The sequence below is a fragment of the Gymnogyps californianus genome, chromosome 7, assembly GCF_018139145.2.
Source record: "Gymnogyps californianus isolate 813 chromosome 7, ASM1813914v2, whole genome shotgun sequence".
In the NCBI taxonomy this organism is placed as follows: Eukaryota; Metazoa; Chordata; class Aves; order Accipitriformes; family Cathartidae; genus Gymnogyps; species Gymnogyps californianus.
In genome coordinates this window covers 44,239,059-44,251,721 of record NC_059477.1, presented here as the reverse complement: position 1 = coordinate 44,251,721, position 12,663 = coordinate 44,239,059, and the positions used below count along the sequence as shown (strand labels likewise).

Below are 12,663 nucleotides of genomic sequence, written 5' to 3'. Positions count from 1 at the left end.
CGGGTGAAGTCAAGGCGTTTGTGAGAGAGAGGAAAAATACTTTCTATAGTGTTTCAGAATCTCACCGTTTGAAGCTTCTAGTACTGGCCTAGCTCTATTTATGGCATAGAGAGTTACAGATGGAGAAAAGGAAAGCCAATATATCTGAAGATACTGTAAAACACTTTAAAAATAGGTTTTGGGTGAGAGGGCATGCGTGTTAAATGCTTGGTCTTCTTTTTGAGTTATGTGACTGTCCCGAACACAAAACCTCCCGATGTTCCTCAGGGTTTTCTGACTGATACCATTTCCTCTCCTCCCAGTCTGCTGCTGCTACAGTTGCGATAGGACGTTCACCACTTCATTGACTAATATGATGATGACGCTGTAAACAGCTAAAAGAAGCCAAGATCAAATTGCCACTTGACTCTTCCCAGAAGTGCATGTATTCTCGTTTTACTCTATTACGCTTTTGCCTTTTATCTTTTCCTGATACTTGTCTAGTGCACTAAGAAGGCTCCAGATATTCTCCTGTAGGCAATCTTGTATTTGGGGTGTAACTCAGCAATCAGCTCTTGCTGTCTTAAGATGTTGTCTTATTTAGCCCCTTCCCCTGTTGCATTGATGCGGACTGTGTAGGAATCCTGCTGAAAAATAACCATTAAAGTGGTACCTGCGTTTTTACTGGTGTCTTTTTTTCCACCCTGATTAGTTCTCCAGTTTAGTGTGCAATGGGAGGCACTATATTTTTATCTTGGCATAAGGACACATGACAACTCTGATATGGTTTAATCAGTGCTGACACTACAAAGGACTGACGGAGAGGGACTTTTTACAAGGGTGTGTAGTGACAGGACAAGGGGTAATGGCTTTATACTGAAAGAGGGGAGATTTAGATCAGATGTCAGGAAGAAATTCTTCACTGTGAGGTGGTGAGGCACTGGCACAGGTTGCCCAGAGGAGTTGTGGATGCCCCATCCCTGGAAGTGTTAAGGCCAGGCTGGATGGGGCTTTGAGCAACCTGGTCTAGTGGAAGGTGTCCCTGCCCGTGGCAGGGGGGTTGGAACTGGATGATCTTTAAGGTCCCTTCCAACCCAAACCATTCTATGATGATACAAGTAGAACTATGTTCTTTACCGTCTGTTCAGAAGGGAACTGCAGGTAAAGAGTAGGGGGTAGCTGAACATAGAGAGTCACCTATAAACTCAGAATTCATATAGTCCCTTCTCTTAGTTTCCCACTTGGAATGTAATCTGGTACGCTGGAAACTATGTAGGCTATTGGTATAATTTTAAATTTCTGTATTATTTGTACGGATTAATACAGTAGGAACTTGTACAGTGTGATCGTATGCCAAATGGAAAACACTTGGCAGATGTAAACAGGGGTCTTGATTCCTCACTGCCCTGAAAATCTCGTGATTCATACTACATTAAGTGGATATAAAATGTTACCAAACCAGAATGGTGGCCTCCTAGGAAACAGGAGTCCAGAGGAATAATAGCAGAAACTTAGTAAAACAAAGAGTAACAAGGGTGAAATAAGATAAGCAGGGGAAGGGTCAAATGAGAGTGGAGAGCAAGAGAAAAGGAAAAATAAAATGTGAAATCAGAGTAAGTAGATCCAGAATAAAGGGAGGAGAAAGCACAGAACCTGTGAGCGCAATGACTTTCATTAATTGCAAGGTTGCTTCTACCAAAGATGTACTGGATTAATTAAATCAACTTCAAATCAGTCTCAACTGGTTTTAACCTGTAATTTGGATATTGTTACATTGGCTTAGCTTCCACAGATAATAGCTTTTAGAAAATGAAGAAGCTTACTTGCCTCCCCTGGTAAACTGAACCATTTCTGAATGTTATTGTTGTGACTGCGGAAGGCTCAGTCTACTGGCAGGACATGAAAGGTGGCATAATGCCATCTCCAGGCCTTCCAGATTCTGGGTGGTTCCAGGTGGACGGCTGTAACCCTCAATATTATTAGGAACAGGCTGTTCCAAGTGCCCTGTATTCCTGCAGAGCCATGCATTGCAAGGTCTCTCTGTATTTTAGAGTTTGCCACTGGGGCAAGATGGGAAAGGGTAAGAAATAAGGCCGAGAAGGAGAAAGTGATCTTGAGCCAGTTTGTTTTGGCACAACAGAAGTATAAAGAATTAAAAATAATAATTTGAGGTCCTGTCAGATTTGCAAATATATTGAATGACATCAGTGAATAACAGCTATTTCATTCTATCTGGTATTAGTCATACAGTCATAGCTTTTTAAATTTGTTTTGGCACCCAGAGCAGCCAATACATTATCTAATTTGACTGCTGCGTATCACAGGCCATCAATTCCCACCCATTTATCACTGTACTAAGCCCAACAGGGACAAAATATGTTATGGAAAGGCACCCCATTTTAACTTTCCAATACAAAGCTCTGCATGGTGTAGTGATTCTTTTGATTTCTTATTCCATTAGCTGACAGTAGCCTTTGTCAAATACATTTAAACTCTTATATCAATTTTAGGATCAGCAACAAACAAGTACTGTTTCTTTTTATTTACCTTCCTTAGGATGTGACTTGAAAGTAAGATGATCTTTCTTTTTCACTCTTAGCATCATTTGGAAAGCACTGATTCCATTATGTTTGCAAATCTTATAAAAATCTAATGGCATGTTTTCCTTCTGAACCTTCCTGGTTTCTTATGAGCCTTAAATCTGGTCTCTTAAAATGATTGTGCTCGTTTTCCAGCTTTTTAGATGAGCAATTTAGTTAACGGGTATTTGCTGGTTGTTTTGCTGCTGTTGTGCTCCTTCAGTATTTCAAGTCATTAATATGTTTTTCTGCTTCGTTTAATCTATTCTGAAATTAATCCAAATTGGAGTCTTTTTTTTATGTTCCACAGATGTTCACAGTCCTTGCAGAACACTGGCATGCCTATCTTTAATTTTAGTAATTATTTCTCTATTTGCAAGATTACCTAGGTTTTCTCATTTGATGTAAGCACGCAGGCACTGTGGCTAGAAAGTGGGAATTGTCAGCATAGAATGGTTGGTCCTTGGAAATGCGGGATTATGAAGATAAATGTCAGTCACAAAATCAGTGTTGCCTTTGTTTCTCTTCTTTTTTCTGGAAACTATTTAGTGCTACCTGTTTTACCTGTAATCTCTTACAGGTACTGAAATTACAAAGGTTTGGGAAAAAAATAACTGGAGAAGAGAGTGATGCTCATGGCAGGCTAACTGAACAAATGAGCAGCTGTTTAGCGTTCACAGAGGAAATTATTTAGACGTGCGGGTTTCTTCCCCTCATGAAAACCTGCAATTTGATTTCAAAAGTTACTGCAGGCCATTGTGTTGGTGTCACAGCAACTCAGTCAATCACGATACAATTGACTTTGGGTAATTTGGAAACTGTAATTTCATTTGGTTTAAAAAGCAGTAAATGTTTTCCTGCTTTTTTATTGCTGAACTGGGGAGGAATGGCACCTAATAGGAGGTGTATTTCTGAAGTAGTAGCGGACTGACATTTTGCTGTTTCAGCGAGGGTTTTTACAGAAAATTTAAGTTTCAGGTGGTGGCATTCAAAACTACTGCTCTATCATGGGTATAGATTTCTCTCTCCCTGTTGGAAGTCAAAATATTGAGGAAAACTATGTGGATGCTGCCAAGTTGTTTGCATTTTCATCATTTTTTTTCTTCCATGACTTTGAAGCATCAGATATGAATATTTGATTCTAGATCCTGCAAAGTGCTCAGCATGATCACCAAGCTTCTGATTACACAGCCACTTTAATCTGGCTCAAGCCCAGCTGCAATGGAAAGGGACAATGCTACCCTGTCATATCTCTCCAGCTTTCCTTGTGCCAGCAAACATGATCGTGCAACTGTGAAGTGAGCTAGATTACAAAAATGATCCAGTTTCCCCAGAAACCTCCCACAACATACGCTCTTATTTTTTTAGTTGGATCAATTTCCTGATCTAGCTCACTGTTCCTGCCTCTAATGCCTTCACTAAGATATTTGCAAGTAGCCGTGTACAGAGGGAATGGGGGACCTCGTCTTTTGGCAGCAATGTGAAATGTTTTGCCCTGGCTACCTGTTTCAGCAAAATGGAGGTTTGAGGAACAAGAGCTTGCTGGACCGCAATATAAGCTTAATTGCTGAGTTGATTCAGGCTTAAGAAAAGTAACCTTTTCTTGGCAAAACAAAAGAATCCTGTACCAATATATTGATACAGCTTATAGTGTGGCACCATGAGTGGTTTTGTTGGTATTTTGTTTGCGGGTAGCACACTGCAGTGGGAGGGTAGGAAGAAGCACCCAGTGAAGGGACGTCCTTAAGTAAGCTTTGCTGCTGAAGCCAGCTAATTGTGAAACCAGGCTTCATCACACATGTGCACCTGTAAGTCAGGGTTGCTCTTGGATATTACTGCATCTGACAGAACTGGGCAGCTCGGCAGCAGCCAAATGGATGATTTTGTGCGAGGATGTGAGGAAAAGCTGAGTGGGATGTCCAGTAAAGAAAAGGTGATTAGCAGTTGTTCTGTGGGTTTTCAGGTCCTAAGCTTGCAAGTAATTTTTGTAGAAACTAACAACCTTTAAAACAAAACACACATACACCCCCTCCCCAACGACACAAACAAACAACAAAAAAAAACAGCTCTGGAGAATGCAGGTACTTATATCTGCTCAAGGACAGGTGAAGGCCTGCTAAAATCCTTTGCACTTCCTACTGACTGCTCCAATTCTCAAGCTGAACAAAATATTACCCATCTTCTTACTAGGCTGTATTTGAGGCCTAGAAAAAATGTTGAGAAATTTACCAAATTGTAATCTTTTTTATCAGACTAGGGATACAGAATTTCAAACTAAAATATAGAGATCCTTATGAATAAGGAGGCAACAAAGAAAATGTATATGCAAAAAGAAGACTGATTCTTGTGTAGGGACTGTACATTTCCAAGGGTTGTAAATGAGAGGCTTCAGACAAGCTTTGTTTTTTGTAGTAGGATATCAGACAACATTATGCAGTAATTTAAAGTGAAGATGTGCCAAATGCTTCCCTGCACATAACTCTGCAAATTTCACCTAGCAGAACTGGCAAAAGCTGTACAAAATGATACTGATGCTCCTGACAAAATAACCTGCAGTGGCGTATAAATCATATGAATTATCTGTCCCTCTTGGTTGCAATCTCATAGGCTGCAGACAAATGTTCTTCTCTGACTCCAGCTATGCTACTGTCAGACAAAAGTCACCTAGGCTAGCTTAAGGCACGGTGATACGGAGTCTGGTGTCAGCACTAACTCACAAGGTCCTGCTTCCTCAAGTTCCTCTTTCCCCCCTAATGGCTATTAGCCCTGTTTGTGTATCTTCACCTTAAGCTCAGTTGGTGAAGCAATCTGTTAAACTCTGAGAGGACTGATGCAGAATTGCTCTTAAGTATAACCATAAATGTGCAAATCACTGCAACTGAGAAAGCCGTAGCTTCTCATAGGGTATAATAGGAAAAAGTATCTCGGCTTAAGGAGAAATTGGACTTACTCAAACAGTAATATGTTCTTGGAAGCACTGATAAAGAAAAACTATACTCCCATACAGTATAAACTAAGCCAGTTGACTTCTGCCTGAAGTTCATTAAGAAATGCTTACACAAATTGGTCTGTCAGCAGAGCTGTGGGGAGGAGGCCTCCAGCAGTGTGTCAGTGAACCTTTCCGTACAGGTTTGTTTTTTTTAAAGAAAAAGACATCAGTAACAAAGCTAGCATGAAAATGGGGTAGGTGGAAATGCTTTAATGTAAAATACTACACAGAAGGCAAGAGCAAAGACAGGAGCATGTGCAAAAGGTGAAGACAACTTAAAAGCACCTGGTTCATTCTATAAAACAAAGAATTGGACTTCTGTTTCCCTTCCTGCTTTGAGAAAACTTGGGCTTTAGCTAGTTAAAGAAAATAAAACTATCACGACTCTGAAAAGTGTGTATCTCTAATTGTTAATTTTGCAGCACTGGAAACAAAATCACATCAGTCGGTTTATCTGAAGAGCAATGGAGCTGTGATTTAACAACAGTAATCCAGATACTTTGTACTGAATTTTTAAGCCCAGTCTTCAGTAGGTAATTTTTTTTTTAGAGTGACTTGATGACTTCTGCATACTCGGAGCTTCTTTAGTTGTCTTCCACTGAACTTCTGCTACTACTTAGTATTGATTATTTTAGTATCTGATGGTTTAGTAGATGTGATGCCTGTTATAGGACACACTGTTCTGCCACAGCTCCTTTAAGGTCTATCTCCTTACCTATCCCTGCCTGTAAAATTACATCCTTATTCCATTTGCCCTGCATTATTATACATGGAATCCATCTTTGAAATTTCTGTGGTACAGTGCGTATCCTACCTCTTGGTAAGAAGTCATTGCAATTGAATCCTTGCATACTGCATAGGCATAACTTCTTACCAGAAAAGAGGAGGCCTATGCTTATTTTGTGTAAGATCAGATTGCCTATGACGTTACAACTTCATTGATGCCTGTTGCAACTAGGATCCTCTGTATGAGGAGACTGGTGCCTGTTTGGTTCAGGAAGATTACAAGCAATCAAGCACTATGCATTGAAGGGCAAAGAGATGTTTATATCTTCCCTGCAAAGATGCCTCTTTGCAGAAACATATGGTCAGTCCTTCCCACATCAGAGTGGTCATCCGGTGGCAGGAGGCCATCGTTAATCGAGAGCACTTCAGTATCACCTTCCAAAGTGAGCCACCTGAGAGCCAGCCCTTCTGCTTGCATTGCTTTACCTTGCTGACTGGTCTGTCCCCAGGCTGTGAGCTCTCTAACCTCCTTAGTTTCTCTCGTCATTCGGTTCCTTTTAGTCTCCTGAATATCTGTTCTAAAGTATTTTCTGCTCTCACCCCAGTCCTTTTCTCCTTGCTGTTCTTGCACCTCTAGCAACACATTTTCTTTTATAATTAAGCCCTCCTTTTTTCTATGAAAACAGTAATGAAAAGATGCTTCTTTTGTAAAACCTTACCGCTTTTAGGTTATCATCAGAAAGTTATATGTTAGCTTATGGTATTAGTCCTATGAAACTGTCGTGATTTAACCCCAGTCAGCAACTAAGCACCAGGTAGCCGCTTCTCCCTCCCCTGTCCCAGTGGGGTGGGGAGGAGGAGAGGAAAAAAAAAAAGTAAAACTCGTGGGTTGAGATAACAGTTTAATAACTAAAGTAAAATATAATACTAACAATAGTAATAATGAAATATAATAATAATAATAGTAATGAAAAGGAATATAACAAAAAAAAAAGGCGGGGGGGAGGGGAGGAAAAAAACCAGTGATGCACAATGCAATTGCTCACCACCCGCTGACCGATGCCAGAGCCGCCATCCGCCCCTCCGGTCAACTCCCCCCGTTTATATACTGGGCATGACGTTCCATGGTATGGAATACCCCTTTGGCTAGTTGGGGTCAGCTGTCCTGGCCATGCTCCCTCCCAGCTTCTTGTGCCCCTGCTTGCTGGCAGAGCATGGGAAACTGAAAAATCTTTGGCTTAAGATAAGCGCGACTGGCTCCCCAAAATCAGACGAGATTGGGCATTCTCAGGGTGCTATGGCCGTAGGCGCTACTTAGCAACAACTAAAACATCAGAGTGTTATCAACATCATTCTCACACTAAATCCAAAACACAGCACTGTACCAGCTACTAAGAAGAGAGTTAACTCTGTCCCAGCCGAAACCAGGACAGAAACCTTCCTTTCTGGTTACTTACACAGTCTTGGTGATTTTTTTTTTTTTTTTTTAAAATGTATGCTAGTTCTCTTAGAAATACAATCATTTATTTCCTCTTGTGTATTTGTATAGTATCAAGAATATTTAATACTGACCCAGACTTTACAAAATACTTTGGTGTGTTTAAGTGTACACATGCAGCTATGTGCTGTGTTGGATCCAGGCTAGAATGGCCATTATCTTGCAGAAAAGAGTCCTCAGGAGAAAGTCTTAAGTGCATGGGAAGAAGAATGGCACCAAAACTTTTATATGGAAATAAACAGGCAGATATTTTTTCTTACACAATTTGGAATGATCTGTATGAATAATATGACTTTGTTCTGAAACATATTTTAAATGGTGAAAATACTGTGATTTTTAATTTCCGTACAGGTTCAATTTGAAGTGCTGTGCCTTGCACAGCTCTGGGTGCCACTTGTTAGAGAAAGAATGCATTTTCTTAAGTTACCAAGGTGATAGTTTTATTTATTTATTTTTTACCATGAAGTTAAATGTTCTAGTTAAATACAAGCAAGAAGAATTTATTTGATTTGTTTTAGCAGTTAGAAGGCGGGTCAAATTTTGGACCAGGAGCATAATTTCATCAGTGCTGTTAAGCAAAGAAATCCTAAACAAAAAAATTACTTCTCTCAGTACTTTTCTGCACTGTTAGGTCTCATTTCCTTGTTCATGTGAATCAGATCTTTTTTTTTATTTAAAAAAGAAGACTATATTGGTTTTATATGGGTGGCTGAAATGCTTGGTTCCAAAACTGGTGGGCCTTAAGAGATAATGAAATTGCTATATTTTTTTTCCACTAATATCAATCTCTTTATAGAGTCTCAAGCTACTGCTTTGGCTTTGTTTTTCATTAATAGGAAAAAAGGAAATAAAAAAAAAAAAGAGTCAAGGCAAAGCCTAGATACTTTGTAATGCAGGGAACGTTGCTTTTATGGCAGTTTTCTATTACAGCATCTTTACTTCTGTTGTGCTAAATGAGTAATGTAGATTTAAGCATTTTTATCTGATGGATGCCAGAGCAGCAGAGTGGTAAGTTGCTCACTGCACCATTACAAATATCCTGCTTTCCTCATAGGCTAGCGAATAAGCAGATATGCTTTACGAGTCAGACAGTTAAAGGTCGATTTAACTATACATTTGTTATTTCTTAAGTAATGGAGAAAATTGTAGGGTGCTGTAATGGATAACTCAAACTCACATCTTCCAATAAATCTTTAAATGAATATGTTGAAACATATTGTTTTATTTGTAACTTACTTTTTGTTAGACATGGAGGTAATAAATAGGAAGCTAGGTGGAACATTAATAAAAAAGTATATAATAAAACTCTGCAAATTTCTTGTGTTCAAATCCAAGTCTGTAAATGATGCCTCGGGATTTTTGCCTTTAGCTCAGCAAAGCAGGATTTTGTCCAGGATTGCCCAGCCACATGACAGGAATTGCCCAGAGGAGTTGTGGACGCCCCATCCCTGGAAGTGTTCAAGGCCAGGTTGGATGGGGCTTTGAGCAACCTGGTCTGGTGGAAGGTGTCCCTGCCCATGGCAGGGGGGGTGGAACGGGATGATCTTTGAAGGTCCCTTCCAACCCAAACCATTCTATGATGATAATTAACTACTGAAAGCATCAGAGCATTTTCTCAGTTCATCTTCTCTTTCAGTTAAACTTTGAAATTGCCAGGTGTGCTGTCTGCAGCTGGCCAACTTTGAAGTGGGTGCATTTGGTCAGTGAAAATGGATTGTGCGTGTTTTGTTCAAAACAACAAAATGCCGGCTGACTCACTTGATTCAAGGTTGCATGGTGGACATGGGTGACTTCATTTCCTACCCTTTTTATGTCAGCTTGCCAACTGTTAAAATTTACTTCCTTTCTTTTATTTGTTTGTTGCAATTTTTTTTCTATATAAAGTGTTTTTTAAGTTTATTTTATCTTGAATTTGCTACTTGGAATATTCAAAGAATAGATGGGGAATAGTAGTTCTCTTGTAATGTACAGATACTCAGAAAGCAGATGAGCTATTTCCCGCCCCCCTTGCAGTGTGACAGAGTATTCCATGAAGCTGATTGTTTTAAGTGTTACTCAAATTGATCTTCCTACTTTGGATTAAGTTTTACTTAATGAGAAAGTAATGAGATTATCATAGACAAAAAGGATTTATGTCTCTTTTGGGAACATACAATTTCCGATACTTTATTTCAAACAGATCCATAATTCTTTCTTTAGGAAATGCAAATTTAAATTATAATCAAACTATGGGACTTCTCTAGCAACTGTTTTGACACTGAATGATAAAAGTATTTTCTTCCCGGGGAAAGGATTGACTGCTGCAAGATTAAAATGTTCTGGATGGGTGCCATTTTCAGATAGTTAGTTCAACTAGAAGAGGAGAATAGATCTGCTTAAAGGATAAAGCTGGTTATTTGTTTGTTGGTTTTACTCCATGCCGTACAATGGGAGTGATTCTCTGCCTCTCTTCCCTAACAATAATTTAGATCAGAGGTTTCCAACAACTGCATGTTAATATTCCTCTTCTTTGAATGGAAACATGCAGTAGCTAAGCAATTAACATTTCCTTTAAACTTTAAAATCTAGAAAAAACCTTCCACAAAATATTTAAGAAATCTCCAGATATTCAAAAGAGAGCGCTGAAAATAAGAAACTTCTATGTTTGGTTTTTTTCCTGAGTTTGGATGTTTTAGGAAACATCTGTCCTAATTGTCGTGGTTTAACCCCAGCCAGCAACTCAGCACCACACAGCTGCTCACTTCTCCCACCTCCCAGTGGGATGGGGAGGAGGATCGGAAAAAAAGAAAGGTAAAACTCATGGGATGAGATAAGAGCAGTTTAATAAATAAAGTAAAAAAAAAAAAAAAAAAACTAACTAATAATAATAATACCATAATAATTGTAATGGAAAGGAATGTAACAAAAAAGAGAGAAATAAAACACAAGAAAAACACAAGTGATGCACAATGCAGTTGCTCACCACTCGCTGACCGATGCCCGAGCAACAATCCACCCCTCCCGGCCAACTCCCCTCTGTTTATGTACCGGACATGACATTCTATGGTATGGAATATCCCTTTGACCAGTTTGGGTCAGCTGTCCTAGCCATGCTCCCTCCCAGCTTCTTGTACACCTGCTTGGGTACTGCTTCCCTGGCAGAGCATGGGAAACTGAAAAATCCTTAACTTAAGATAAGTGCTACTTAGCAACAGCTAAAACATCCGCGTATTATCAACATTATTCTCACACTAAATCCAAAACACAGCACTGTACCAGCTACTAAGAAGAAAATTAACTCTATCCCATCTGAAACCAGGACACTAATCTATAATCAAAGTTCCCCTTGATGTTGTATTCAAAGTTTTCAGTGAAGTCAGTGGTTCATTTCTGGTTTTTAATTGTGTATGCCCACTAGTAATTTACTTAAACTACTGACAGGATTGTAACACCTGCTGTTGCAAAATTAAGCAACCTTCATTCGCACAAAATATGAGTAGCTATTAAACTGTCATTGATTATGCTGTTAAATTGTTTTTTGTGTAGAGTTGATATGGCCTCATGTTATTGATTTTTACATTTAATAATTTGACTGATTTAAAACATGCACAGAAAGTTTTGTTTTAAATAGCATGTCCAGATCATTAAACACTGTGCCTCCCCACCCAGTAATTTTGCCCTTCTGTTGATTAGCAGCAGTTTAGCTGAGAGGAAAAATGACACTCATGACCCGAATCTGCAAAGATTTATGTATGTAAATGACTTGTTGATTTGAGGCAGTGAAATCTAGGCTCCTTTAAAGTTAATGGTTAAACTCATTGGAAGTACTCTTGCTTGTGGAATTGGGACCTTAACTGGTCATGAATCATCACCAGTAGCAACATGTGACAGGGTGTGATTGGCAGACTGCAGGCTTTGCTTGCTCCAGAAATGCTGACTAACACTTGCAGAGTTTAATTTGTATTTAAATGAAAGGGAGTAGGATCTTGCCTTAATATTTGGTATTCCCATGTTTAAGAATATACTTAACTCCTATACCTCGGGCACAAGCAAGTGTTTACATTAAGAATGCACTGAAGTGTTTAGCTGAATTGGAGGCATAATCTTTTAAGAGGTCTTATTTGTTATTACCTAAAAGAGTTCTGAATTGTAGTGAAATACTAAGTTATCATCAGGAGGAGAAACAGAGGATTGGTAAGCCTTGTGCTTTTTACTGTTACTAAAAGATTTAGTCATGGCTGGTTGTAGGCATAGCTGATTGAGCATTCTTGGGGAACAGTTTTCTATGTACTAAAGTTTTCTGTTCGATGTCTGTTTCATATTTTCTACTTTTTCTTTCCAAGGTGCATCAAGACTTCCAACCTAGAGGCTGTATTGAAGTTTGAACAAAGCCTTGAAGCAGGGTATCTGAATTCAGGCTTAGATGAACTTTTAGGGTATTGAAGAGGTTTTTAGATATGTCAGCATTAAAGCAGAAATAAATTTAACTTGCTGTGCTTTTATCATTTTGATTGGTACACTTTCTAGTTACTGAAGATAAAATACAGGTTTATACAGATCTTGCCCTTTCCGAAACCATCTTAACATTAATTTTCAGTGGTTTAGTGAAGTTGTGATGTTGAATTTGTGATAACAGAAAATAATGTCCATTAAAAGGCTGAGATCAAATACGAATGTATGACATCATTGCAGAAGAGAGAAATGGGTATGCTGGAAGGGAATAAGCACTTATTTAATCAAACACAGTAGCCCTAAAATTACAGAAAATGGCCAGTAAGTTGTTTTTTGCATCAGTTCTGTTCCAACCTTTTATTGTGTTGGAAGAAGCTTGTCATTTAAAGCTGGCCAGATGGACCCAGATTAGGATGATGGTTCCCAAAATGTGTAATATGGGAGAATGACGCTAATGTGGC

General features: G+C 39.0%; 1 protein-coding gene across 3 annotated transcripts in view; it reads left to right on the top strand.

The window, feature by feature from the left end:
- The window catches only part of CCDC148 (coiled-coil domain containing 148), an 81,795-nt gene that overhangs the window by 437 nt on the left and 68,695 nt on the right, over positions 1-12,663 (top strand). The gene's annotated exons all lie outside the window — the stretch shown is intronic.